Source organism: Artemia sp. Qi Xiang Cuo, chromosome 16 (genome assembly GCF_049724085.1).
Source record: "Artemia sp. Qi Xiang Cuo chromosome 16, ASM4972408v1, whole genome shotgun sequence".
Taxonomy (NCBI): domain Eukaryota; kingdom Metazoa; phylum Arthropoda; class Branchiopoda; order Anostraca; family Artemiidae; genus Artemia; species Artemia sp. Qi Xiang Cuo.
In genome coordinates this window covers 10,706,039-10,711,253 of record NC_142809.1, presented here as the reverse complement: position 1 = coordinate 10,711,253, position 5,215 = coordinate 10,706,039, and the positions used below count along the sequence as shown (strand labels likewise).

Below are 5,215 nucleotides of genomic sequence, written 5' to 3'. Positions count from 1 at the left end.
ACAGTTCGTTACCACGAACTGTTTGACTTGGGCGCTGGACCAAGGGCGCCATTGTTACTCGAGCGCAACGTTAGGTGGGGATGTCGATATTGCTTTCGTCACACCAATTCTTTTTAGTGTGAATCTGCCTGGTACATATGAATGAATGTTTTCAAAGTAAACCCGTTTCATCAATAAGAAAAAAAATGGATTGGACGCATATGTCCCTTTCCCATTGGACGATAAAACCATGCAATTGATTTATAAAGTACAACGCAATAAAATATTTTTAATTTTGTAAACTTTTTAAATTTTTAGCATCACTTCTTTCAATAAAAAAAAAAAAAAAATCAAGTAGAAATAAAATAAAAATAATAAAAAAATATGCCATCATTTTGACTCCCATTTTGTTCGGCAACCGGATCTGCTTTAAATAAAAAAAAATATTTAACTTATTGGCACCCCTGCTTTAAAAATTATCGTGGTATTATCATTTAAATATGATAGCTCAATACCCCCCCCCCTCTGGCATACCGCCTTGATAGGATGCCGTCTCTGCTTTAAATTAAAAAAAATGAACTTTTGGGGATCCCTGCTTTCAATAAATAAAATTTCGAGCTATTATCATTTAAATATAATACCTCCCTACCCCCACCCCCTCAGGATACCACCTTGATAGGATACCGTCTCAGCTTTCATTAGAAAAATAATTTACTGAATAATTAACAAGGTCACTATATGGTTCAAACAAAAAATTGAGGGTATGAGTAAAGGGGTACAAAGACAACAACAAAAATGTAGAAATTATTCAGATATACCTCAAATTATTGGAAAACTGAGTCATAGATTCGCCATGGCATTCCATAAGATCCAAAGAATCGAATTAAAAGGGAGCACACACAAAAGCCTAATAAGGCCAGTAGCCTGTGAGAAATCGCAAAATAGCCAATACAATGAACAAGTCCTAATGTGGGGCCTTTGGTCTATCAAAATATTTCACTGGTTTCCCGGGGAATTTGATATTATTTTCTTCCGTCTTTAATTTAAATGAAAAAAATAATAATGTTGCATCCCTGCATTCAGTCAGAAAATCAGGTACTATCATTTCAAAATGATAGCCCCCTATCCCCCTCCCCTATAGGCAACGCTTTACATTTATTTATGAATTATATTTTTGGGGTAACTTCCGGTTCAATCTTTAATTCCCCAACCTTGTACATAGCTTAGTCTATAGCTAAATTTTGTCTCAACCGAAGGCTGTTTTTTTTTTTGGGGGGGGGGGGGGAAAAATTTTCCAGAAAGAAGATTGTTTTTTCTATCATGGTTTAAAGATTTTATTATTAAGAATTAAGAAAATATTATCTAAAAACAGCAAAAAAAAAAAATCTGCAAACTTACAATTCAGCTGTGGAAACAATATGTTGGCTGTCATTCTCGAAATCAAACAAAAGGCTGAAGCTGTATTGCAGTGAATACGTTCTATAATTCTATTCAACTTGAAAATAAAATTCTTGACTACGAATGATGTAAGAAATAGCAATTGGGAAACTGCATTCGAAATGATTTAAACTCATTTCATAAAGACGATACTTTTTTTGTCAACACACGAAGAACTGTGTATATTGCAATATTTGCAATAGCATATTACATCTGTCTGGTTTTTATGCAAAGTAACAAAAGAGACGAAAATTAATGAACAAGAGAGCAGTGAAGAATTATGGTACGCAAAGTAATATTCGGCAGGGAGAGTCACTGGTGATAAATCACTAGGGGTGGCGCCGTGATTGCGTGAATTTCGGGGAATCGGGGAACCAAATTTTTTTTCGGAGCGACGCATAGATTTTCGGGGAAATACCCGAAAATTCGGGGATAGTGCAAGCTCTGCTCGATTTCTAATCAGGAAAATCGAAATACTAAACCACACGAGAAGGAAAAGCTCCGGCTTTGCGGTTGACGCAATAAATAATTGCCGTAAAAATAATTTAAAGTCGACCGAACGCCGTCGCCTCTGCCGGCGGCGGCGTGCCTGCGGCGCGGCGGCGGCGTTACGAAACTTCGGCATCGTTCGACCGGGCCTCTCGTCGGCGGCGTTGGGTCGATCCGCCGGTGCGGCGCCGGGGTCTAATAGAGATTTTGATGCAGTACTGGGTGGAAACCGCTAAAACACCACAGCTATGCGACTACGAACCTATTTCTTAATTCCCTTTAAGTTTAGTATAGATTAGACATTTCCTTAAGGTAGAATTGCTTATTTCAAGAATCTGGGAACATTGAGCGGAGGTTAAATTGGTTATGGATTCTGCACAGGATAACTAGAAATAAGTGTGGTTGGAACCTGATAAGCCTTTCTCCTACATATCCCGGTAAAAAAAGTTTTTACTTCCAATCAAGTTTGGTTGAGATTTGATTTGATGGCTCTTCAAATAGGAGCGTAAATGACATTGTTTCAGACCCAACCACGCCCTCCCCGTTTTGTCTGGCTGATGAGTTAGATCACACTTGGACTTATTTACACTGCCTGTGGGCCTAAGATTCTTATGAAATTTCAGAAAGTTTCATATAAATCGAACAGCTCATTAAAAAAAGAAAAAAGATTAGAAATCGTTGGTTTCCGGATTTTTTTTTCGGATTTTTTCCAAAATTTTTATCTCAGGGAATGATGAGATAGATCCGTGTTCTAATCAAGTCCGACATCGCATAATACCTAGACGTTTTATTTTTTCCAAAGCTGAGACGGTATACTTTTCCTTCTTGTTTATACTATTTAGTAGTAAAAACAACACTTTTTTTCTTGAAAACGTCGGAAAATTTTGTAAACTTTAGAGAAACTATTCATATCCGGTTCCAATCTTATAAATGGAAAACAGACTTAAATTTTCAATACTTACTATTACCGATCTAAAAACTACTGATTATGATTCCAAAAAAAGTCAAAAGCCGTAATTTTGTTCTGCCACACGGTAAACAAATTTTGAAGGTACAGGTTTGTCTGTAGGTGATTGTAGCTCCAAAATTTACCAAAAAAAAGAATTCTTTTGAATTTTGGGTGAAATCACACCCCCGCAAGATTTTGAAAAACACCTTTTTACAATCTTATTTAAAAAAAACTGAAACAAATCCTTAACCTGCAAATGAACCTCCCACAGTTTAAAAATAGATTGAAAGAGTATTTCTTGGGAATTAGTTACGTTTTTTTTTGTTTTTTTTTGTGGGGGGGGGGGATTTAGTTGTAGGACTGGGGCAAGGAGTGGGTGGAAGAGATAGTGTAGATGGAGTTGTATTCGGTTCGTGCTTGTTGCCGTTCAGATGTTTGGGAGAAGGCGATTTTTTGTTTTCAATCAATTTATTAGTTTAGGATGTTTTAGGAATGTTTATGTAGGTAATCGCTACACTTTAGCAAAAATTGATTTTTTTTCCCCTAGCGTAGTGATTCATATTTGTAATGGTTTATATTTTTGTTTGTTATGTTAAATGAAGTCATTAGATGAATTTTCTCGCTACCTTACATCACCTCTTCACCCTGATTTATCCCTAGTCTAAGTGACTTAGTCTCCTTAAAAATGTTTTTAGCCTAAAATCAAAAACAAAACACTAAAATGTCAACCATCCATGGCTATTTAAACTAAAAGTAAAGATAAATAAATAATTGGAAGAACGCGAATAAAAGTCAATGTACGGAATAGCAAATAATCCAAAAAACCTGTTGAAGCGTAATTAATTACCTGATTAGTGATTTTGGAACTAGCTTATAAAAAGGAAAAATACTATTACAGGTGTATCAGCTCTGCATCAAAGCCTCGGGTACGATTGACTTATCCAGTTTTAAAGGTGATAAAACACTGGAGCATTTCAGTTTTTAAAAGTGACTTAGTCGGTTAAGTTCTAAGACAAGTTTCCAATTGAATAAAATTGTAGTTTTGTTTGATAGTGAGGTTGTTCTTGTTGTCAATTATTTGAGTAGAATTGATACCCTGTTTGTTTTTAAATATGTAATTCAGCGTGCTAAGGATTTCAAAAACGAGGTAAATTTCTTCTTTATACAGTTATCTTTCAGGAAATCCGGCTACCATAATTCAAAATGCGCTATGTAACATTGATTCACAGATAGAGATTAGTAGTTAAGTCTTAAACTCTAATTGAACATCCGTGAGGGATTATTAATAGTATTTAAATGATTACTCTGCGAGATATGGAAATGGGGGGGGGGGGCAGATCAGTGAATTTGTTTTATCAGGGCATGCAACATAACTGTTTACCGGAACCTCAGCCAACCTTGGTAGAAAGTGAGCAATTGCCAGTGTCCTAGTGTTTGTTGTTTGTTTGTTTTTTGGAGAGGGGGGGGGTCTATACTTGATTCTATCTCTTTCAGAAAATGGTCCCTAAGATAGTCCCTAAATAGTTCGAAACGCTATACTAACACTATTCTTATTTCCTCACATTCAAAAGATTTCTATTTGTTGGATTATACTTTTCTTCCAGTTTAATTGAACCCCAACCCCTTTTCCTAACGTCTAAACATGTCCTAGACCATATACGGAAATTTGCTGATTTCGCCATTTTTTTTGCCAGGTTAGCATTATTTGTTATTATGAACCAACTGCTGATGAAAAATAACACAAACTCATCAAAATCATGGCTGGTGTAAAAACTGGCCAAAGCTTTGTAAATGAGCCTGTTGAGCTGGCTACTGAATGACTTTTTGCATTCCTTTTTTCTGCCTGGTTATTGTGTTTTCAGTAAAGTGATAGTTTTGTATGATCTTACGGAAAGTCAGCAATCAGTTTGTCTGATGTAATTTAAAGATATACTGAAATTTTATATAGAGTGAAAAATGATATTCTTTTGTATTAAGTTTAGACTTTGCTGTTTAATTTTAGCAGATTTTATTGTTTGTTTTGTTCATTGACTGCATAAAAGATGGGTGTGATAAACGGGCTATTGGGAGAACCCGAACTCAGAACCTCTTCACACCTAGCAAGCACAGTAACCACTATACTGTGCAGTGTTGCCACTATGAATTTCGAAAACCTGTGAAAAAATGCCAAAAAACCTGTGAAATTCGTCATAAATCCTGTGACCACTTTTAGAGCGTGTTCAGGCATTCTTACATTATTACTACAGTTTACATTTGTTACTCTGAATTAGCAGCACCAGAATGCTACTAGCAAGTAGTATGTGACCTTATACTTTGCCCAGACATATAGCAATTTCTACGTTATTCTATAGAAGCTCTACA

At 35.8% G+C, this 5,215-nt stretch overlaps 1 protein-coding gene across 1 annotated transcript in view; it reads left to right on the top strand.

Moving 5' to 3' along the window:
• The first annotated feature begins 3,867 nt into the window (after positions 1-3,867).
• The window catches only part of LOC148942553 (rho GTPase-activating protein 45-like), a 311,254-nt gene continuing 309,906 nt past the window's right edge, over positions 3,868-5,215 (top strand). The window contains exon 1 of the mRNA XM_089102066.1: positions 3,868-4,001. The gene's annotated coding sequence lies outside the window, so the exon portion shown is untranslated. The remainder of the gene's footprint in view (positions 4,002-5,215) is intronic.